The sequence below is a fragment of the Camelus dromedarius genome, chromosome 20, assembly GCF_036321535.1.
Source record: "Camelus dromedarius isolate mCamDro1 chromosome 20, mCamDro1.pat, whole genome shotgun sequence".
NCBI lineage: Eukaryota > Metazoa > Chordata > Mammalia > Artiodactyla > Camelidae > Camelus > Camelus dromedarius.
This window is the reverse complement of record NC_087455.1, coordinates 11,624,746-11,647,931: the sequence shown is the minus strand read 5'-3', so window position 1 is coordinate 11,647,931 and position 23,186 is coordinate 11,624,746. Positions and strand designations below refer to the sequence as shown.

General features: G+C 44.5%; 1 protein-coding gene across 1 annotated transcript in view; it reads right to left on the bottom strand.

Moving 5' to 3' along the window:
* The window catches only part of LRATD2 (LRAT domain containing 2), a 112,528-nt gene that overhangs the window by 5,617 nt on the left and 83,725 nt on the right, over positions 1-23,186 (bottom strand). The window contains exon 4 of the transcript XR_004132545.2: positions 22,148-22,300. The gene's annotated coding sequence lies outside the window, so the exon portion shown is untranslated. The remainder of the gene's footprint in view (positions 1-22,147; positions 22,301-23,186) is intronic.

Genomic DNA, 23,186 nt, shown 5'->3' with positions numbered 1-23,186 from the left:
GTGTGGAGCTTCCATGTCTTGTGAACACGCCAGTCTCCCTGAATCCCCACGTGTTAACCAACCTGGAAGCTCTCAAACCCCATAACACTGGAATTTTGATGGAGGCTTCATCCCACAGGCATGAGAGGTCACTGACTCCATTTTCAGCCATTTTCCCTTCTCAAGAAGATGGGGGGATGGAGCTGAAAATCCCAAACTTTTAATCAAGGCTTGGTCTTTCTGATGACTAGCCTTCACCCAGAAGCCCACCCAGAGTCACTTCATCAGAACAGAGGACACTCCTGTCATCCGGGAAATGACAGGGTTTTCAGGAGTGCTGTGTTGGAAGGCAGGGTCAAAGACCAGCCATCAGGAAAAAGATGCTCCTAGTGTTCTTGTCATTTAGGAAATTCCAAGGGCCTCAGCAGTTCTGTGCCAGCAACGGGGGACAGAACACTATCTATTTCCTGTGATCTCACACCTACAAAAGAGTGAGTTCATATCATGCATTTTCAATGTATGCGTTTCCCTGCTTCTTCGCATAGACATACACCCACTCCCCAAGGCATATTCACCCCACACAAAGCCCCCAGCACTCCTCCTACTGAGTACCACGTGGATGAATTGCATGATGGCCTCATCTCCCGCATACTCAGTGTTTCTGGCGACACTGCACATTTCTGGCAGTAAGATGAACACTAACCTGTCTCAGCCTACACCTTGGAAAATGTTGTGCCTTGCTCCTCCAAGGCCCCGGAAGCCTAGGATGGTTAGTGTAAGGACAGCTGGAGTAAAATCCCCTCAGCATTTAAAAACATTCCATCTGACTATAGGGTAGAATGAACCCCTAAGTCAGTTTTGAGAGGTTTCTGCATGACAGCCACATGTTTAAAACCAGTGCAGAAGGCACAACACGGAACAGGATAAAAGAAATGCAATTCAGTTCCACCGATGTTGAGAACTCACTATACACCAGTGCTGTGGACTGAATCGTCTCTCCTCAAAATTTGTACGTTGAAGCTCTAACCTTCAACGTGACTGTATTTGGAAATAAGGCCTATAAGGAGAGGTTAAGTGAGGTCACAAGGGTAAGACAATAACCTAAGAGGGCTGGTGTCCTCATAGGAAGAGGACGAGATACCAGAGTTTCTCTCTCTGTCTCTGTCTCTCTGTCTCTGTCTCTGTCTCTCTGTCTCTGTCTCTGTCTCTGTCTCTCTCCATGCACACAGAGGAAAGGCCACGTGAGGACACAGCAAGACGGCAGTCATTTACAAACCAGGAAGAGCAGCCTCACTGGATATCAACCCTGATCTTGGACTTCCAGCTACAGAATTGTAAGAAAACACATTTCTGCTGCTTGAGCCACCTAATCTGCGGTATTCTGTTGCAACAGCCCTAGTAGACAAATACGGACAGGAACACGATTCTCAGCATGAACCTTAGGGCAAGTGAGCAGAGGATGCCTCTCCGCCCACAGAGCTTCCGTACTAGTGGAGGGAGACAGACGGCAAACAATACGTAATACAGCAGGAAAAAGCAGCAGAGAGAGGATATGATTTAAAAGGTAGTGAGATGTCAAATCCTGTAGGGACTCAAAGATGATGATGATAAACTTTGAATTTCGTTCTGTGAAATGGGAACTCATTGCAGGGTTTTGAGCAGCGCAGTGACATGCTCTGACTTGTCAAAAGGATCACTCTCACTAAAATATTTGAGGACAAGTGCAGGTTTACATTCTGTGCTTTACGCTACTTTTATGCTTCCCCATAAAACCTGGGATGTCCATGTCATATTGCAGTGCAGTGTCTAACGGGTAATGGGCAGGAAAGGATTAAATGAATAAATGAATAGTGAACAGGTTTGGGGATGAGCTTACACTAACTTAGATTCTGCCTTTATGACTCACTAGCTGCATGAACCTGGCGAGTTGTTTGGTCTCCCTGAGCCTCAGTTTTTCCTTTTGAAAAAAGGGCTAATATCTAACTTCAGATTTTAATGTGGAAGTGAAATAGGATATGTCATGGAAAGTGACTTCCCCATGATTGGCACTAAATAAATAAGGCGGATTTGACCTGGGTGGGCTTACTCACTTTTATTGTGTAAAAAGTGGTACTTGTTTCAGAATGAGAGGTTGACAAAGCCTGGGAGAGTTTCTGAGGCTGGACTGGTGGGTCCATCCTGAGATCACTGTGTGTCTTAGAGCTGTCCCAGGGCTTCTTCCAGCTCCCAGAGCTTTGAGAGACTGACCGGCAGGAAAAAATTCATCATTAAGCAAGTAATAATAGCTAACCTCACCGAAGCTTCTCTCCCAGCTACTGTGCTCAGCCATATCATCTCACTGAATGAATAAATGAATCCCATAATCCTGGGAGATTATAATAGACACACCTTACCATTGAGGAAACTGATGCTCAGAAATGTTAATTCATTTATCCAAGACCACACATCTAAGGAGAGGAGAAGCAGGGGTTTGAAACCAGTTTTGCCCGGACCCAAAGTTCTGGCTTTCACAAATTCTGGCCCCTCCTCAGGCACGCCAGAAACCCCATAATCCGCTAGCGTGAATACACCTGGGCAGAGCCTCTATTTGCACAGTCTGAGTTGGCGCCTGCGGTAGACATTAGCTCTATTTTCCAACTATTTCTGGCTCCTTTTGAGAATACTCTAGGGTTGTGCTTCCCGGTGCCCTTTGAAGTTAGGCTCCGCCCTATGACTTGCCATGTCTGAGAAACGTGAGGCAGTCACTTCCAGGTAGAAGCGTTAAGAACCAGCACCCACTTCACCACATCCCTCCTTCTCCATGGTGGTTGTCTGTGTGGAAGGAAGTGGCACAGGGAGGTTTCCCGCTGCCTCGGTCCTTGGGACCCATGAGTAGATGCCCCTGGTGATCTGCCCTGGACATGCGCTGTGGGGGAGGACTCGTGGGGCACGGGAGGGGCTGGGTGTGGAATGAAAGGGGAAAACAGGACCTTCTCCTTTGTCCTCACTGCTTTGGTGCGTTTCTCGTAGCAGCTATGTCTCTTCCATGACTCCAGCTCCAGCTTGACACACCCTCCATGGTCCTGACCTCCGTAGGGGACCCTGGCCCCTTAGTCCCTCCCACCCAAGGGTGGTAGTGGCTTCCCGCTCTCTCTGGCTTCCTTCCCTCTCATTTGGTTTATCAGACTCTTTCATTCCTTGTGTAATTCTTTCTGTGCCATGAATTTCCTCTGTTGAAAACACTCCGAGGGTTTCCCGTCGCCTGGCTGGACCTAAGCACTAAAGTGTTATTTTCCGGTTATTTTTCAATGTTATTTCTGAGGAATAAAGTGTAATTCTGGTTCCACACAAAGCGTGCAGATGGTGCTTAATTCATTCTTGTTGCCCGAACATACACAACACCACCCTCCCTCCTTCCCCTGCCTAGGAGTTCAGTCCTACAACTTGTCTTTCTGGAACTCAATAGCCCTTTTCTGAAGATAATTAAGATAATGTCATTCAAACAAATAGAAAATATTGTACTGATAGCTGACTCCAATTCAAGTGTCTCTGGCAAGGACTCTAAACAAAGGAAAGCACCAATCTATGCCAGTGATAAAGTGATCTTTTGAAAGGTCTGCTTCTTTTCTGGTCTATTCCCTCTTGGTCTGCATTTTATTTTGCGTATTTATGTAGGCTGGTTTTCTGTTCTCATGTCATTGGAGTTTCTTGGTTTTCCACATGGTGCTGACAGATGAAGCCCTCTGTGTTTCATAAACAGGACCTCCTTGCCTCTTCTTGGACTATGATTCTGATCAAAGCTGGGCCTAAGCTCAAGATAAGCAAGAACAAATGTTGGGTAGTCACTTCCAGACTGAAGTCACCAGCTGGAGGATCCTGGGCCTCCTGCAACTAGCAGAAAGATTTTGTTTGTACTACCTAAGCATTCTTGTTTGTTTGTTTTAATTGGAAAGTGTTATCAAGATATTAAAGTTAGATATTTCATACTTAAAAATCCCAAGGGTAGGGGTATGGCTCAGTGGTAGATACGTGCTTAGCATGGACGACATCCTGGGTTCAATCCACAATACTTCCATTAAAAAATATTTTTTTAAATATTTTTATATATAAATAAAAAATATAAATATATATATTTTTTAATCCCAAAAATAAAAAATAAAAAGAATAAAAATAAAATAAAACTCCCAAGATATTCTGTCTATTGGAAGTTCAAAAAATTTGGACACGAACTCCTTTTCCTACAAGATAACCACAGTTTCCCATTTCGGACAAGGCATTTGCTCTCCCGGTCACCACTGTCCCCACAGGCTCCTTCAGCCATTTACCTCACTTGTCTGGACCTGGTAGTCATTTGAGTTTGTGTCCCCTGTGATGCAGTGTGACAGGAGGGAGAAATAAGTCTGTACAGTGTGAAGCCATTGAGATTTAGGGCTTATTTGTTGCCACAGAGCAGCCAGCCCGTGTAACTAATACATGAGGCTTTTCTGTTGTCACTGGTATAATCTATGGGGAAACAGGGACATACTTTTGAGGAATCTCTGCACCAGGCTGTTATTAACCTGGTTCCCCAGAGAAACAGAACCAATAGGAGAGACATATACCTATAGAAATATATGTTTTTGTTTGGCCTACACAAAACTTTATGTTATACACACACAGAGAGAAAGAAAGAGAAAGAACATATGTGTGTGTGTGAGAGAGGGAGAGAGAGAGAGAGTTACAAATGTATTTTAAAAGAACTGGCACAAGTGATTGTGAAGACCGGCAAATCTGAAATTCATAGGGAGGCGGGCAGACCAGAGGTTCAGGCAAGAAGGTAAGAATTGATACTGCAGTCTTAAGTCTGGAAACTCAGCTAGAATTTCTATGTTGCAGTCTGGAGGCAAAATTCCATCTTCCTCGAGAAAACTCAGTCTTTGATCTTAAGGCCTCCAGCTGATTGGATAAGGCCTGCCTGCATTATGTAGTGCAATCTGCTTTACTTGAAGTCTACTGATTGTAAATATTGATCCCATCTAAAAAATACCTTCCTAATAACATCTCAACTAGCGTTTGACCAAACAGCTGGGCACCACAGCCTACCCAAGTTGACATATACAATTAACCATCACATGGGTCACACACAAAGTCTTAGGGCTATATTATCTTTTTGACTCATTGACTTTATTCTGTGCTTGGAAATCTGAAACAATATGGCTGTATTAAGAGAAATGGATATAGTCAGCAAGGGGATAGAAAATTCTCTTGAATTTTTAATATAAGACATAAAAAATTAAAGAAAGTTTCAGAACATCTCTCCACTGCCTTGCCATTGCCCTTTGCCAGTCCAGATACTTAAATGCACGTGTTTGCACTTCACTCGTCTGTGTGGCCGGGAGACCTGTCTTGCGATGCCAGCATTAGATGCCACACTCTCCTGACCTCTAGGGAAACCCAAGGCTCTCATTACTTTCACTACCTTGGCTCGTCCCCAAGCACAGGAGCATTTTGCTAGGGGTCGAGGGAGAAATGAAGGTCAAGGGCACAATGAGGGAGTAGCAGTAAGGGTGTGGAGGAAGAAGAGGCGGTTGAGCAGAGAAGCAGTGCAAGGTGTGAGGGTTTTAAGTAGAAATCGAACTGGGACGATTGCTCTCTTCTACCCAGAGATGATATCCTGGGATGTTTCTTGTCTCTGTGCTCTTCCCTCTCATGTCACAAGGTGGTAGGAAGGGCCAGGGGTTGTGAGGCAGCTTGCAACACACTCCCAGTCCTCCCAACCCCCTTTCCACCTCCTGCCCTTGGAAGGTCAAGTGGGATCTAGGGGGTAGTTCGGGGAAAGGTAAGTCAGGAGCGGGCCCCAGAAAACTGCCTTGACCATCTGCAAGGAGACAGCCCTCTGACACTAGGACACGATGGACGGAGGACAAATTAGACTGAAGCCCCAGGAGCCATGAAGAATGGACCTGGCTGCACTGTCTTTCCCATGATGTTAACAGGATGAGGATGCTATGGGAGTGGCCACGGCTCAGGTGGATGGCTGGGACAGGACTCGCCCTGATACACGACACATGGAGAATCAGCACAGGGCAGCGGTTAACGGCTCAGGCTTAAGCAGACGGGCTCCAATTCAGATCCCAAACTCAGTCACTTACTACCTAGTTGAAATTTAAGATATTACTTAATCTCTCCAACCCTCACTTCATTTGTAAAACAAGGATTTAAAAAAAAGTTCCTTCTAAGGTTGTGATAGGATAAAGGGCGTAACTTTGGAAAACGGAGAGAAATGATAATACTACCACTTACGGGTTCTTCTTACGTACTCTAAGTGTTTTCTATCTGTCTATTTAATCAAACTGCATAACGACCCTAAGAGTTAGGGATATGGGATTGCTCTTTGTTTATCTGGAGCCTACGTATGAAGAACTAAAAGCCTCCCTTTCTTCAAGACACTATTTCCATCTGTTGTCATAACAGTGTTTTTGCTAGAACAAGATACTCTCTTGGTATCCACTGGGAAACGTGGGAAATAAGCATACAGATCTCTCATGCTGATGATGGGAATGGGGTTCCTTTCTATCTGGTGCCTTTGTGCAGTGTACAACTTGCACAACTGCATGCAGCACACCTGTAGAAATGATTTCTATCCCCATTTTACAGATGAGGAAACCAGTTCTCAGAGGTTAAGGAACTTGCTTGAGATGACGCCAAGAGGCATCACTGGGCTTTCAGCCAAGGCAACCAGCACTGTGCCAGGTACAAAGTAGGTTCTCATTAACGATTAGATGCAGTTCTTGTTATTATTAGAACTGCCTCAAACAGGCAAAGTGGAGTTCCTTACAGGTTTTTGTTTTAAAAGGGAGATTATTCTAAAGACAGTGTATGGATAGATTAGAGGGAGAAGGTAATTGCACTACGTGAATGAATTGGTCCAGCATTATTAATTGGTTTTTGCAGCACAGGTTAGTTTTTGATGTTGTAATGCAGCCTTTTTACGTGTGTTTAAAGCTTTGCTAATTATTAAAATGCCTTGCATCTGTGACATACTTTATCCTCTTCAAAGGGTTTCTACATTGCTCCTGGCAATAACTCTGGATTGGAAGGACACAAGGCATCATCCAGATTTCTCATATGTGAAAAGGGAGGCTCGGTCCCTAGCATGGTCCCCTGTTTATGTGTTAAAAGACTGGGTGGGTGAGCCTTAAATCCTCTGCTCAGAAACAAGGACAAATCCCTGAAGGCACTGGCTCTGGGGCCCTGGTCACCTGCTGAGCCCTTCTCTCCTCAACCCACTGGGCAAAATCCCCAGGGATACAAAACTAAGAGGCAGCACCTAACCTTGAGAGCCCCCATTTACCGGCTGGTCCTCAGATAACATCCCCTTGGACAGAAGTGGCCAAACAGAGGCACACACACAGAAAACAGGAAGCGGGGTCCAAGTCCCACTGCCTCGCGGGTAAATCTGGGGACACAATAATGCAGCAAAAAGTTCTTATGTGAGGATTAAATGAGTTTATAGATCTCAGGGTTTACAAGGGCGCTTGGTGCTTGATGGAGCCCTACCAGTGACTGAGTCACATGTTACTCCCTCCCAGAGGCAGAAGTAATCAGTTCTTCAGGGCCTGTGAGAAATCAGAGAAGGCTTCTCGGAGGAGGTGACTGTCCTGTATATTTTCCTCAGAAGGCTTAGGAAGTGCTTTGCAAGGAGAAACCGGAGCACACAGCACGATTTCACTCCTCACCAGTGAGTGTTGCTTGAAATAGTGGGCAGTCACCACACATGAGCGAGAGCTTGGCAAGGTGTTAGAAAGGCTGATTTTAAGGATGCTTTTCAAAAACAAAAAGACACGCTTCCCCTCTGGTTTTAAACTGAGAAAACAAACCATAACATAACCTTTCTTGATGAGGATTTAGCCTTTTGCTACTGGTAACCTTCTCTCAGGGCACCTCTGAGTTATTCCTAACCAGCTGCCTAGATTTCTAGAACAGTCTAGAGAAGGGTCTGAGAGACACAGCGCCTCTCTGACAAGTGAGAAGACTGGGCGGAGTTTTGCACCTGCCGGGGCTGTTACACCTACTTCCACTTCCGTGGCTATGTTAAACCATCAGGAACGTGACTGTGTGTTAGTCACTGTGCGCCGAAGACACAAATGTACGTAAGAAGTCAGGGAAGGACGTCTCTGAGTGAGAGACCAAGAAATAGAGACAGTTGCAATGCTGAGTAAGAAGGGGGAGGTCGGAGGCCTGAAGCTTCTATCGTTTAGTGGGGTCCGCTTGGAACACGTAATACCAAGATGGGTTCACAAAAGGAGGTTCAAAAGTAAATGAGCAAGTATTCAGAATGAGAAAAATCAACACATTTCTACAGGTTTTCAGATGTGGGTCCCTTTCTTCTGAGATCTCTTTGCATGATTTACAAATAAACACACCCATAAATTCTTGACGCTTCACTGCTTTCTCTTCACCACCTAGAATACTCCACGTCACAAATGACGCCTAGTATCCAGAGAGGCACAGGTAGGGGAAAGGGCCCCAAAGTTCAGGCATCATTAACGTCAAGGTCAATCCACATTTCATACTGAGTGGTATACATAACGTTGTAGGTAAGTGCAGGATGGCAGCACTAAGCCTGGAACTCAGGAAGACTTCCTGGAGGAGGAGACCCCTGAACTGAGACTGAAGGGATGTAAGCAGTTAGCTAAGGGGATGGGAGGGAAAAGGGCTTCCAGACAAGGGCAGTGGCCTGTGCAAAGGATGCAGGATGGGGCAAGAGGAGTACATTTGGGGTATCTGTGCTACTGTGCGTTGGTTGCTATGATTAAAAAATTTTTAGGTGGGAAGAATGTTTAGCGCGAGGTTTCCCATTGACTTAACACAATTTGAGCCCTGGAGCATGGAAAAGTGAGCAATTGACATCAGAGACAGAGCGGCAGCCCACCTCACTGACACATTGCAGACCTCCAGAGTCAAGGAGCTCCCTTTTCTTAGTCACTTAGAGCCTTTCTCCTGGGAGTGTTAAGCCCACTTCTTTCTCGTCTATGGGTATGGACATGGAGAAACCACCTTCTTCTCCGGAGTGCTTGTCAGTCTGGCCTCCCTCTCCTTCCTCTTTGCTGCCTTTGCCTTGGGTTTCTGATGTTTCTGAATAAAAGATAGCAACCTTCCTCCTCCCTGGTCCTGCTAGTTAAAAAGAGGATGCTTTAAAACATTTTGTGCTAAGACCAGCAAACCCTACAATGACTAATCCTGAACACCATAGATGCTCGTTAAATGTTTGCTATACAGTTGAGTCAGTCCCTGAGTCCCCATCCCCACATTCCACTTAATCATGGGGAGTCTTTCAGGCAACTTACTTAGCCCCTCTTAGCTTTAGTTTCCTCGTATCAGGAGGCTAAATGAGATACGAGTGTATGTAAATCATTTAGCAGGGTGCCTGGCGTGTAGTAAGCATTCAATTAATGGAAGCCGAAAAACAGCCATTCATTTCTTTCATTAGATTTGCTGAAACCTACGAGTGTGAAGACCAAGACGGCAGACCCTGCTCTGGAGGTGCTCCAGGCTCAGTGTGGGGACCAGTATAGAAACAAGCAATTAAATTCTGGTGCAAAGGGCTCTGATGGAGGGGCCAACGTGGTCTGCACAGAAGGAGGCCATGCTGGAGCTGAGTGTGGCAAGGACAGTCTGCCAGGCAGACGTGGGAAAAAAAGAGAAATCCAAGCAGAAGGCGAATCATGTGCAAATATGTGGAGGCTGAGTAAACAGTGTTCTGATTCTGGGATGAAAGGCAGGAGGAAGGAAATGGAAGAAATAAGTGGGCAGGGAGCCTGATGCAAAGGTTTTGAATATGGGGATAAGCACTTTGAATTTCACCCCATAGGAAACCATGGAGGAGGGAGGCAATGAGTAGATTTCAACAGAGGAACTAGACATGGTTATATGTTCATGCCCACTGTGATGTGGTAGATGGGCTGCTGTGTGTGTGTGTGTGTGTGTGTGTGTGTGTGTGTGTGTGTGTGTGTGTGTGTGTGTGTTGGGGGACAGGTAGGGGAAATCAAGCAGGGAGGAGACTTCAATAGTGTTCCCCCAACTCCAACTCCATGGACACACTCCATTATTTACAAAGAATTCATTGTAATCAGTTTAGCAATTTTCACCCACTCCAGAGATGAATACTCACACAGAAAAATCTAGATTTAGAAAATTATATGTATTTTTCTTTATCATTATTTTTGGTGTCTGCTCCATCCTGACCCCTAAATCATACTCTGCCATCACCAGCACTAGCCTGGGGCCAGCACATAACACCCACAGACAGCAACCCCAGCTCTGAGCAGTTGTCCATCTGTCTACGCTTTCCCTTGATAACAACAGCTGCTTAGTCATCCACAAATATAAGCAGAATGCCTACCGTATCTCCAGCCCTGAACTGTAAAGTAGGAATAAAATGATGAATAATATAACCAGAATTCCAGCCGTCAAGGAATTCATAGACTGGTGGAGAGCTTTTTATAGACTAGATGATTTTTCTCCCATGAGCTGCTAGCAACAAAACCATAAAGATGCTGTAAGATCTTTATCCCCATTTTAAAGATGAGGAATCACACTCAGGGAGGTTAGATGACTCACCCAAAGCAAACAAATGAAATTCCTTTCTTGTTCTTAACTAGTTTTCTTTCATTTTTCTCCATTACTTATTAGGATGGGAAGGAACCGCTTTCCCATTCTTGATGGCTCCTTCTGCATGGAGGAAACCACTAGCAAAGCACGTGACCTGATACGAAAAGGGGTGACTTGAGGTGACCAGCAATTTGGAAGGAGAAACTACACACCTAGCCCCTTTTTCTCATTTCCTCTTGAGACTTGACCACGTCCCGAAGCACAGCTTCTGCTCTCTTCCTCCATGCCCTCCCTCTGCCCTCCACGTCACCACCAAACCATGTTGGCACCGCATGGTCGAACAGCCTGTCCGTGGTTCCGTATAGATTTGCACCCAGGTAGGCTCACCCCAGTCTCTGTCCTTGACCACTGTATTTGTTTCCCAGAGCCGCTGTAACAAAGTGGCAGCTTTGTTGGGTGGCTCAAGCAACAGACATTTGTTTCCACAGCTATTGCAGGAAGCTAGAAATCCAAGATCAAAGTGTTGACAGAGTTAGTTTCTGCTAAGACCTCTCTCCTTGTCTTGTAGACCACCATCTTCTCCCTGTGTCTTCACAAGTTCTTCCCTCTATGTGCGTCTGTGTCCTAATCTCCTTTTCTTCTGAGGATGTCAGTCATACTGGATTAAGACCCACCCTAACGATCTCATTTTACCTTAATCACTTCTTTAAAGACTGTCACATTCCAAGGTCCTGGAGGTTAGGACAATACATGAATTTGGGGGTGATACAATTCACCCCATAACAACCAGAAGGGTAGACTGTCTCTTTCATGGCGAGACAAGATTAATACAAAAATATTGGGAATGTAAGAGGAGGAGCTATGTCAGCTCTCAGGAGTGGATAAACAAAGTAACGTGGGAGCTGAGTGAGGAAGGGATTATCTCAAGCTCCTGGAATGGGGCAGGCGTGTGATAAAGCCAAAGGAATCAGGCTTCACGGCCATTGGCAACAGAGACCGATTCTGGCTTCAGTAAGCAAATAAAATATGCATATAGAGGGAAATATAGGAGGAGACTCAGAATACTAGAAAAGGAGGAAGAACTTGGCTTGAGAAGAAGATAAAATAAAATAAACGGAAGTCACTCTAAGGGGTCTGGGTAGCAAGAACCAACAGTCTCCTCCAAATGCCTCTTCTAGAATGAATCCACCCCAGTCACTTCTGCCTGCACAGCACTCCCCTTGAAATTCACATTCCCAGGACAGGAAGTCCAACTGAGGCGTCGATCCGTTCCTTGGCTTGGGGAATCCGGGACACTTGGAACCAGATTGCATTCAACAGGGGTGGGTAGCCGTGAAGAGAGATTAAGGGGCTAGACTCCAAAAACGAGGAGTAAATGCCGAGCAGTTAAAAACAGCGCTACAGTGGGATGTGTCATCCTGAAATTATAGCTGAGGAAACAGGGTCTCAGCTTTAGGTATGGCTCGTAACATAAGAGACCCGGGGCTCATAAAAAGTTCTGCAAATCCCAAATGATGTACTCTTTCTAGCCACCCCATATTGCATCCGCCTACCCACTCCCAGAAAGAATAAGCTAATAAACGAGCAAATATATAAATAAACAAACAAGCAAATGAGTACACGGCGAGGCTAGAACTCCAAAATTTTAATCCACTAATTTATATATACTCTCCCTTCACGACTAAATTGAAGTGAAGGCTTCAGTGTGCTTAATGGAGAGCTTGCTTTGTTTAGTTATCATTAATATTCAAGAGAGGATTTGAATCCACTTAATCCACCTTGTGCAAGAGAAGAACAAGTTCTCGTTTTCCCTCCTGTCAATCCATCTGGCCCCTGAGAAGCTGAGGAATCTTTAGACGAAACTCAATTCCCACACTTGACCTCTGCCTTCCTGCCACTTGGATTAAGCCTCCCAGGCAAGTGTCACGTCCGACTCTCTGTTTGCAGTAGCATCTGATATACTGGTGGGTCTCAAAAAACGTAAATGAGCATTAGCAAGGTGGGTAGGTTTGCCATGCACGTGAGAGGGAAGGTAGCGGTTCCACGTCTGGGAAAGGGAACTGAGCTGGGCTGGCAACAGAACCTGCACCATTCAATTTATCGGGTATTTACTGAGCCTCCAGTTATATGTCCAATGTCACACAAGCCCCGAAAAAAGAAACGGAAAAGAGCAAACAAACAGCCGATGCTAAGAAATGCTTCATCTTTACTGTTACACGTTTTATAACTTAAACCCGAGCTCTGGACTTTAAAGGCCAATTCACAAGGCTATGTGACTTCCACGGTATTTTTTTCCCCCAAATCCTATAAGCCCATACTGTCAGGAGAAAAACATCAGACAAACCCAGACATTCTACAGGAGGCCTGGCTAATACCCCTCCAGACTGTCAAGGTCATGAAAAACAAGGAAAGATTCAGAAACTATAATATTTGCAAATGATAACCACTATATACAGAAACAGATTAAAAAAAGACAGATTTCTTCTGTATAGCCCAGGGAACTATATTCAATGTCTTATAATAACCTTTAATGGAAAAGAATATGAAAATGAATACATGTGTATATATGCATGACTGGGACATTATGCTGTACACCAGAAATGGACACATTTTAACTGACTATACTTCAATTAAAAAAAAAGAGAGAGAAAGAGACTATAATAGACCAGAGGAGAATGAGGGGAGAGAACAACTAAATGCAATGTGGTACCCTGATCGGATGCAGAAATATTGAGAACTGTACTGTATGTACAGTGTCTCCCCATCATACACACACAAAAAAAGTTATGTTCACTCAGTACCTATGAGTGTGACCGTTTTGGGGAATAGGTTCTTTGCTGATATAATCAAGTTGCAAGATGAGGTCATACTTGATTCCCGTGGGCCATAAAACCATATGACTGGTGTTCTTATAAAAAGAGGAACATTTAAACACAGAGACACAGACACAAGGGGAGAAGCCCATGAAGATAAGGGCAGAGATGGGAACCATGTATCCACAAGGCAAGCGTCTTAGTGGGTTCAGGCTGCTGTGACAAAATTCCACAGACTAGCGGTTTAGAAACAACAGGAATTTATTTCTCCCAGTTCTGGAGGCTGGAATCCAAGATCAGGGTGTCAGCATGGTTGGGTGAGGGCCCTCTTCTGAACTGCAAGATTCTCATTGTGTCCTCACTTGGGAAAGGGGTGAGGGAGCTTTCTCAGGCCTCTTTATCAGGACATTCATCTCATTCACGAGGGCAGAGTCCTCATGACCTAATCACCTCCCAAAGCCCCGTCTCCATTGGGAGCCAAAGATGACGCAGGAAAATGGATGTGGGGCGTGAGGAGGGCCATGTCCCAGGTATCAGTTGAGCCCCTGGGACGTGCCCTGCCAAGTGTGGGTCCTTGGCTTCATGCAGGAAAGAATTCAAGTGCGAGCCACAGTTGAGTAAAGGTAGACTTATTTAGAGAGATACACACTGCACAGAGTGTAAGGCAAAAGAAAGGCAAGGAGAGAGGTGTGGGAATTGGGTGCTCAGGTTAAAGTAAAAGCAGTCACACACTCCATAGAAAGAGTGCGGGCCGTCTCCAAAGAGGAGGGAGTGAAAAGGGCTGCTAGGCGTGGTGTTGCCAGTTTTTATGGTCTCAGTAGCTTCACACGCCTACAGGTGGGACCATTCCAACTACCCTGGGGAGGGGGCTGGGATTGCCAGGAATTGGGCCACCGCCCATTCTTTGGCCTTTTGCGGTTAGCCTTAGGGCTGTCGTGGCGCCTGTGGGCATGTTATTGATCACGCTGTTACAATGAGCATATAATGAAGCTCGAGGTCTACTAGAGGTCAAACCTCCCGCCAACTTAATCCTCAAGGCCAGCTGGGAGTTGAATCTTCCACCATTTTGGTGTTAAACTGCTGTCATTCCTTGAGTGGCTGTGTCCTGCCCCCTTCCATGCTGTCTCATTAAGATCTCAACTTATGAATTTAGAGGAGACACAATCAGACCATAGCACTCAGGAACTCTACACCTTGCCAGCAACCACCAGAAGCTAGAAGGATTCTTCCCTGGAACCTCTGAGGAGAGCATGGCCCTCTGTGCACCTTGATTTTGCACTTCCAGCCTCCAGAACTGTGAGAGAATACACTTCTGTCGTTTTAAGCCACTCAGTTTGTGCTATGGTGTTACAGCAGCCCTAGACACTAATGGACATTAATGGAAAAAATGGTAAAATCAAGACAAAGGCTGGAGTTTAATTAATAATAATGTACTTATGTTGGTTTCTTAGTTTGGCAAATGTATCACCATAATATTAGATGTGGACAACAGGGTAACCATGTGAGGGTTATACAAAGAATGCTGTGTGCTAGCTTTGCAAGTTTTTTTTAAATAAATACAAATTTTTTTCCCAAATAATAAGTTTATTTTGAGAAAAAGGTCAACTGATAGGCTGTGTCAACTTTGGATGGTCACCACCCCAAATTTGGGTCTCCTCATGCATAAAATGGAGATGATAATAGTCTTTCTGAGAATCGTGTTTAAAATGTGGCTATGCACATAAAATACTTCGCAGGTCACATCTTTTCTCATTTTTATTCTGTCATTTGGTCAATTTGTCAGCCCTTCCAAATTCATGTCACAGTGAATTCGTCCTGTTCATGCCTTCATCCATGCCATTGTTTAAAATCTTAACAAAGAAAAGGGCAGAACCCTTCAGGAGGCTATTGGATTCAGTGTCAGGATGCCCACCAAACAGAAATCATCTTCCGATTCACCGTGAGTCCATCTAACTCCTGTGTTATACCTCGGACAAAAATCCAGGCACCCTATGAATCACCATTCCCCACATGTCCACTGGCTGAATAACCACAATTAAAAAGAAGTGGTTAGTCTAGGGCAGATATGATGCTCTCCTCATCTTTTTTTTTAAACTTTATATATTTTCTTTCAGGGGAGAGGTAATTAGGTTTTATTTATTTATTTTATTTTTAGAGGAGGTACCAGGGATTGAACCCAGGACCTCATGCATGCATGCTACGCATGCACTCTACCGCTTGAGCTCTATCTTCCGCCCCTCTCCTTATCTTTTATAGGTGACCAGGTAACATCATGGTTGGGTGGAGTCAGATCCTCTGGGTTCACACCTTAGCTACACTAGGGTTGCCACTGGCAAGTTAGTTATTCTCTCTTAGACTCACTTCCCCTATCTGCAAAAGAAGGACAGAAATACCTTTCTCATAAAGTTGTTACAAAGGTTACATTGAATAATGTGTGCAAAGAACACAACAGGCATCAGCATTCATTAGAGTGTGTGTACACTTGTGTGTATATATGTGCAGTACACTTGTGTGTATATACGTGCAGCACACTTGTGTGTATATACATGCAGTACACTTGTGTGTATATACGTGCAGCACACTTGTGTGTATATATGCAGTACACTTGTGTGTATACACATGCAGTACACGTGTGTGTGTATGTATATGCATTTTCATTGCCTGATGCAGTGAGTGATATACAAGGAGCACAAAACTTGTCTGTTTCAGGAAAAGTCCTACACAAACGAGGATGCCATAGGTTGAAGAGAGATTGTGACCTGACCAGGGTCACGGTGCAGGAGAAGGGCAGAGGTCCCAGGGGAACACAGGACTCATGACTCCAAGGGCATTTACTCTGCAGGGACCTCAGGAGGGATCTGATTGCTTTTATTCTGTAGGTTTGAAAACTGAATCCCAAATAATCAATGGGGCGTGTCTGGGCACCATGATTTATAAATGGTAAATAGTACGCCTCCATCTCATGTGTTCTAACTCCTAGTTTAGGCTTTTTTCTACCTCTTCTGGATACACAGCAGCACCTCCTAAAATCTCTCCATTGGGCATCCAGTCTGCACTTGAAGAGGTGACTGTTGATAGCCAGCATCTCAGAAACCAAGGGCAGCTCTGAGAGCTGTCAGACCTTTGGGCCAGGGCAGTGAGGATGAGGACAGTAAAGCCAGGGCAGCTTTGATTAAAACATGGTACTTTACTGAAAGACCCATGGCTGTATCTTAAGGTAAATACTGAAAAAGGCTCAGTAATCCCAGAGGCTTCAGCTGTGTGCATCACAGCTAAAAAGTACTTTGGGCGCTCAAGGACACTCCAAGAATATTCCAGCCCTGCTGTTTACCTCACTCACTCTGTGAAGTTTTGTGCAAATCATTTCTCCTCTCTGTGCCATAGTTAATACTAGAAATAATGGCACCAGGAAGTTTCAAAAGACTTTCAAAAAGATGTTTTGACTCTTAGTCATTGTCTCATTTGATCCTCACAACATCTCTTCAGGTTTTTTATTATTATTACTACATTGTAGACCCCATATTATAGATAAGAAAACAGCTCAGTGAGATGGAGTGTTATTTTTATTGATAAATATATATTATCAATAATGGGAACAAGGAAAGTAGTTAACATTTGTTGAGCATATATCACAACTCCAGTCACTTTAAGTGTATTTCTAACCTAATTCTCATACAATTCTGTGAGGCTGGTGAGATTTTATCCAGGATTATTCTAAGCCACAGAGAGGTTAAGCAACTTGCCAGAGGTCACACAGCTGGGAAATCGAGAAGTCAGCATATGAGCCCAAGAAATCTGGCTCCAGAGCCCAGGTTCTTACTGATAAGCTATAACAAACACAGCCTTTTGCTCAACAGTGAGCTTCTGAGCTGAGGAAGACACAGACACACCGTTCTCCTTAAGGAGCTCACAGACTAGCTTGGGGAAATTGACATGTAAATTAGATCATCACAATTCAGGAAGATAAAAAGGTGTAAGATTTGAGAGCTGAACAATGACACAGGGGTGACTAAAATCAACATGGTGGAGCTTGGATTAAAACCGAGTGCATAGTCAACATTCATTCTCTCCTTCTTTTGTTAAAAATTTACTACCAAGTCATAGAGATTGGAAATAGTAAGAAGAAAAGATTGTTCTTCTCCTGAAGAACCAATGATTACAGCCCAGAGAAAAGATTTTCCAAACCACTTCAAGCCGGCAGCCTTTGTTCCAGCAGGAGTCCATCAGTCAGAAAGTAAAGTGAGGATTATTCATTCTCCAGCGCCCTACCCATCCCCCCCCCACCACCACCACCATGAAGAGGCATCAAAGAGCGTTCCATTCCTCTGGCATCAGCAGTGGTGGCCTGATTTAATAAAGCCTCAAGCTCAATCACTTTCACTAAGGCAAACGTAGTTGGGATCCCTTTAATCCCCACAGAGATTTCTTCTTAATAAACTGGGTGTTGGCTCTGCCTTGAGAACTATGCTCTCTGGTGGAAGGTCTGCTGCGTTAAGTCTCTTAGAATTCCAGGAATGTGGCAATAGTAGGTCAGTGCATTCTTTAGATGACAGTGAGAGGTTTTGAACCAACCCTCACAAAAATGTCTTTGAAGGATGTGGTCAGACTTCCCTCACCCACCACCTTTCAGGTCAGATATTTCTTTTCCCAATGTTTTGAGGATAAGACAGACGAGATTGCAATTAGAAAAAGCTAACGATGAAGTTTTATTCCCAAAATAACTCTTAAAAGTCAGCTATAAATTTCACTATCAAGCTCAGAGCCTGTGAGGTAAAACTATAAAATATGCCTGCTTTGACAACGTGACTTCCAATTACGGTTAAAGTTCTTTCATTTTTCCAAACAATCACCAGAATACCTACCTAGCCTAGGAGCAGAAAGGCTGAGACTTGAGACCTGCCCAAAACAATTGTTGTAGAAATATATCATCATATTCATCCCATCTAAAGGGAGGGGTGGGGGTTAATTCTGCTTCTAAATAGCAAGAGGGGAAAGAAATCAAGTCGAATCTGTCAATTATCATCCTTCTCACTGCCACATTGTGCCACTATTAGAGTGGCCCTGCATAACTTGACACTTCGTGGCTACTGAGATGACAATTTTGATCTAAGTCACGAACCAGAGAATCCCCATGTTGGACAACAACCTGGGCCACTTGGTTAACCAGGGTGCCTGGGTCCAGCTTCAGCCACAATTTGCCAAAACCATCTCTCCATCTATTTAAAGGGCTCCTATGAGCCGAGGCCACCAACTTAGGCTACCTCTTCGGGGGATCTTTTCTGACTTCCATCACTGGGCTTCCAGCTGGACCGCCCTGATCCCTCCTGAGCTATCTTCCTAACTTCAATTTTTCCCAGCTTCTTTTTGTCCTTGGACTATTAATGCAAACTGGTCCTCCTTTTTCTTCTCAGGGATCAGTCTTCCCTGCCAGGGGTCTCAGCATCGGACAACTTGACCAACGCTGTGCCCTTCTCCATCACTGCACCCACCATGGGTGCCTGTTCATTCTAAATCTGTGCAACTGATGGAGTGATCTCATGACTCTCCTTTGAACAGAGATCTCCTCTGAGACTTTTGTCACTACCTCCAGTTCAAGAAGAGGCTGGTGTTATTTTTTTCAGGATTTCCCTTATCAGTCCCACTCTGCGAGCAGCAATGTCCACACAGAAGGCAAACTGTTGAAGAGTGAGTGGGAGGGGAGTCGTTTCCTTCTCATCAGAAGATAACAGTATGTTTTATCCTCCCAGAGGCGTGGAATCAACACTGGGCAAACTCCACCGGCAGGGAGGGAAAGCTCAAGAGCGGAGTGCTAACTGATGCCTTTGTCTGCCTTTTGCTCTTCCGGCCTGGAAGCCAAGCAGTTAGGAGAAGCCTACCTGTGCATCAGCTGATCAGCAGAGAGGGGTCCCAGGAAGGACGTGAGGAAGAACGGAAGGGAGGCTCCGGGAGTGCGTATCTAACCTAGCATCACCCATAACTGGATTCCACCAGCAGCCCTCCAAGGTGAACGCTTGACATCGCTGGGCTAGCAGGGCTGCTGCTGTGAATGCAGAGTAATGTTCCTGCGGGAAAACCACCTTGCTGTGTTGAGAGCCGTGGGGCTCTTACCTGTGTCTTTTCCAGAGGACTATATGCAGCGGCCTTTACCTGCTTATCTTCTTCAATAAATCCATTAAAAACATCAGCTGCCGGAGGAACCCAAACACAGGCAGCAGGAAAGAGCCTGAAGGGCCAAGTTCTGTTTTCACTGACTCTGGGGTTTTCAAGCACATTCCAAAAATATAACCCCCACTGCCGTGGCAAACCTGCCTGTGATGAAACACAATGTACAACCTCTAATATTGACACAGAACAGAGGGGACTTTGATTTTTTTAAATCTGTTCGTGATAGAAGAGAAATAGACATAATGGTTTGGTTTTTTTTTTTTTAATTTGGACAGTTTTTTTTCTTCATCACATGCACACCTAACACTTAAGAGTTCCTGGGTTCCATCTCCTCGTTTGTCATCAATCCCTGTTGTGATGGGGAGTCTTGAGTGGACTGGGCCTTGATTTTCTCATCAGATAAAATGAAGGTTACTTCCCCGAGGTCCCTTCCATCTGCTCAAAAGAGCAGCCATGGAAGCTACACACCAGAAGAGTGTCCTCAGATTCTCAAGCATTGAGATAGTGGCTTCTCAGCAATGCTCTACAAAGTGAGGGCTGAACAGCGGACACAGAGGAACAGGGGCCATCCTCACCTACCCCAGATCTGCTGTAATCCAAGTGAAAGCAGAAAGCGGGCCACACAGAACTGGCTTCAAGATGAGTCCCGACAGATTGCAACCTGTAAACCCCTCCTAAACAGGCCTTCGGGAGCTGACCCTCGTCACAAAATGGCCTTTTTAAGCCCTCCCTTTATCTGCCGACACATCCTTCAAGTGTGGTCTATGCACAGAATGTTCTTTGGTGGGGGGATGGCCACCCCTACATAATCCTATTGCCATGACAACAGTTGAAACAGGGGCAGGTTGCAACAGACACTGTGAGACTGCATTGACCCACATTGTCTGATGAGCTGGTAACAGGTATAGCTAGGTAGCTGCTCAAGCCAGATTTGAAATTTAATTTGCTATTGGGCTTTATTTCTTCCTACCTAAAAAGTACTTTACAAGGGGTAAAAAAATTAAAAGAGAGAAAAACGCATCGAGGGACTATAGCTCAGGGTAGTGGGTGTTCTGCCCTATGTAGAGAGTGGTTTGGCCTTTGTTCTCAATCAGCCAGGCTGCCCGGGGAGCGGGATTGATTCAAAGGGACAAAAGGAAGTCTTGGGAGAGGAAGTACACATTCTGCTGGCTTTCCCAAGACCTGTTCACTGATCCGTCATTCTCAGGGGGTCAGTGGGGTGGGAAGAGGGCTGGGGGAGGTTTACTGGTTTATGAAACTGGCAGGATTACAATCTTGAAATTCATCTTACAAGCTCCCAGATTCCAGTTTCTCCAGCACAAGTGAAATTGCCCTAACCATTCTTCTGAAAGAAAATTCTGAAAATAGGAATATTTCCCCAAAACTTCTTTCACTGAGAAAAGGACAAGATCATACAGAAGTTTTTAATGTTTACATATCTGCTGGAAACAAATTCACTGTCTTTAAGAGATATCTTGCACCCCTGTGTTTATTGCAGCATTACTCACAATAGCCAACCCATGAAAACAACCTAGGAGTCCATTAATGAATGAATGGATAAAGAAACTGTGATATATTTACTCTCTCTCTCTCTCTCTCTCTCTCTCACTCTCTCTCTCTCTCTCTCACACACACACACACACAATGGAATACTATTCAGCCATAAAAAATCTTAACTTTTGTGTCAACATAGATAGACCTTGAAGGCATTATGCTAAACGAAGTAAGTTGGACAGAGAAAGACAATGCTGTGTGATCCCATTTACATGTGTAATCTAATACATCCAAGCTCATAGAAACAGAACAGATTGGTAGTTGTCAGAGGTTGGGGGCAGGGGTGGAGAGGGATGGGGTAAATGGGTGAACATGATCAAAAGGTACAAACTTCCAGTTATAAGATAAATAAGTTCTAGGAATCTAGTGCACAGTGTGGTGGCTACATGGTGACTATAGTTAACAATGCTGCATTTTTTGTTAAGTTGTTATAAGAGTAGATCTTAAAAGTTCTCTTCACCAGAAAAAAAAAGAGGTAACTGCTATAATTTCTCATCACAAGAAAAAAATCAATTATGTTACAATTATTATATATATCCACCAGGGATGTTAACTAAACTTACCGTGGTAGTCATTTCCCAATATACACATATATCTAATTATATTTTGTAAACTAATGCAATGTATACGTCAGTTATATCTCAATAAAACTGGGGGGAAAATGTTTACAGAGCGACACAGAAAGGATTGCTAGATTGTCTTATTTTGTGAGCTAGCTGCAGAAAAAGAAGTCTGTTTCCACTTTTTACGTATTTCACTTGCATCAGAAGTGCATCCTCTTGGTGACCATTTCCCTGACTCAATATCATGTATATAAACAAGAGGACACTTGTCATTTTGTTTGCCATGCTTGACAGCACGTGCCATGGTATATAATAGGTACCCAATAAATGTTTTGACTTTTAAAAAACAAAATTGTTTTAACTGACAGTATTTAGTTAATGAGCATTTAGTAGACCAGCAGGAGGGGGAGAATGCCCTCAGTACTGATGACAACACTGATGATGACATTAGGAGGAATGAAGAGAAAGTGAGACAAAAAGAGCGTATTTGGGGTAACCTACCAACCTTCTGATGAATCTGCCCGAGTAAACTGAGTGCTGGGCTCTGAATCCAAATTCCACTCTTAACCACTTAGGGTGACTAGTTGACAAGTCACATTACGTCCCATTCTCAGTTTCTTCGTCTTTAACATGGAGATAATGATTCTGCACAAGCTGTGAAAATCAAATGAAAAAATTGTATGAGAAAGTACTAGGTGGATGGGTTTGTGCAAATATAAAGAGGTAGTTCTATTATCAGTCATAAAGCACTACACAGGTCACTTAGCATCCACTCAAGTGGTAAGGTATCTTAACTACAAAATATCTATAAAAATGCAAAATAACCAAGGATGATAAATTCTTTCTTTAGTTGCTGTGTAAAAATGACCACAAACTTGGCTACTTATAACAATACCCATTTATAATCTCATAGTTCTGGAAGGCAGAAGTCCAGGCAGGCTCAGCTGGGTTCTCTGCTTGGGGTCTCAAAAGGCTGAGGTCAAGTGTCAGCTGGTGATCCTGGGAAGAATTTGCTTCAAGACTCACTCATGTTGATTTTCCAAGGGGGGAGGTGCAAGACGGTGGAGTAGAGACACTCACAGCTCACCCTCTCCCACAAATACACCAAGAATTACATCTACAAATCCACTGAATTGCACAGAACACGTACTGAACTCTGGCAGGGTGTCTCTTGCTTCAAAATACAGGAGGATTCTCACAAAATCCAGTAAGAGAAAAAAAAGAAAAAAGAAAAAAATTGGTGCTGGACCTGTCCTGCAGGGAGGGAGTGGCAAAGGAAGAAAGGCACCCTCAAGCTGGGATGTCCCCTCTCTAGCCAAGAGGCCAGCGGGAACAGAAGTGGAGCTTCCAAGGCTTGGAGGAAAGTGGCAAGCACTTGGCAGACAGAACTCAGGGAAACAGACACTGAGGGTCCCTGCCATCCCCAGCCCTAGATGCGAGCTAGCAGGGACAAGCCAGGACTGGCTGCTGGAGATCAGGGAGGAGCCCAGGCAGAGGGCTGGGGCCCACTGCACAAAGGCAGCCTCAGGGGAGTACTGTA